This window comes from Gobio gobio (assembly GCF_949357685.1).
Source record: "Gobio gobio genome assembly, chromosome: 5".
NCBI lineage: Eukaryota > Metazoa > Chordata > Actinopteri > Cypriniformes > Gobionidae > Gobio > Gobio gobio.
Window position 1 is genome coordinate 29,919,893 of NC_137101.1, and position 1,630 is coordinate 29,921,522.

Genomic DNA, 1,630 nt, shown 5'->3' on the forward strand with positions numbered 1-1,630 from the left:
AAAAATTAAAATAAAATATTTAAACCTTTTGCAGACCTTTTAGCTACTTATTGTAACCAGAAGAAAAGTCAATGAGTGACTTTTTGACCTTTGGAAAAAAAAAATGTTCAGTAGGTCCAATATTGACTTCCTTTACAGCCATAATATGCACAAAAAAAAAAAAACAAAGGAAAAATTCCAAACCTTTTTTAGATCTGTCAGCTACTTATTGGAATCAGAAGGCAAGTCAATGAGTGACTTTTTGACCTTTGGGACAAAAATTTGTTCAGTAGGTCACATATGGAATTTGTACAGCCATAATATGTAAAAATAAATAAATAAATAAATAAATAAATCCATACCATTTTTAGACCTCTAAGCTACTTATTGGAATCAGAAGGGAAGTCAATGAATGACTTTTTGACCTTTGGAAAAAAAATTTGTTCAGTAGGTCAAATATGGACTTCTTGTACAGCCATAATATGTAAAAAAAAAAAAAAAAAATCCATACCATTTTTAGACCTGTAAGCTACTTATTGGAATCAGAAGGAAAGTCAATGAGTGACTTTTTGACCTTTGGAAAAAAATATGTTCAGTAGGTCAAATATGGACTTCTGTACAGCCATAATATGTCAAACATTTTTGTGGGAATTTTGGCTAGTAAAGGGAATAAGAAGGGAAGTCAATGAGTATGTGTAGTAAATTAGTTTTTAAGGACTCTCAGGCTTAAAACATGTTCTTTAGGTCAAATATGGACTTCTGTGCAGCCAAAACATGTATTAAAAAAATGTGGACCTTTTAACTACTAATTGGAATCAGAATGGAAGTCAATGAGTATGTATAGTGAATTATTGTGTATGGACTCTTAGTGCAAAAACATGTTCAGCAGGTCAAAGATGGATTTCTTGTACAGCCATATCATGTAAAAAAAAAAAAAAATCCAAACCATTTTTAGACCTGTAAGCTACATATTGGAATCAGAAGGGAAGTCAATGAGTGACTTTTTGACCTTTGGGACAAAAATTTGTTCAGTAGGTCACATATGGACTTTGTACAGCCATAATATGTAAAAAAAAAAAAAAAAAAAAAATCCAAACCATTTTTAGACCTGTAAGCTACATATTGGAATCAGAAGGGAAGTCAATGAGTGACTTTTTGACCTTTGGGACAAAAATTTGTTCAGTAGGTCAAATATGGACTTCTTTACTGCCATAATATGTAAAAAAAAAAAAAAAAAAAAAAAAAAAAAAAAAAATTAAACCTTTTGTAGACCTTTTAGCTACTAATTGGATCCAGAAGGAAAGTCAATTAGTGACTTTTTGACATTTGGGAAAAAAATTTGTTCAGTAGGTCAAATATGGACTTCTTGTACAGCCATAATATGTAAAAAAAAAAAAAAAAAAAAAATCCATACCAATTTTAGACCTGTAAGCTACTAATTGGAACCAGAAGGAAAGTCAATGATTGACTTTTTGACCTTTGGGACAAACATTTGTTCAGTAGGTCAAATATGGACTTCTGTACTGCCATAAAATGTATGTCAAAAAAAAAAATTAAACCTTTTGCAGACCTTTTAGCTAATTCTTGGAACCAGAAGGAAAGTCAATGAGTGACTTTTTGACCTTTGGGACAAAAATTTGTTCAGTAGGTC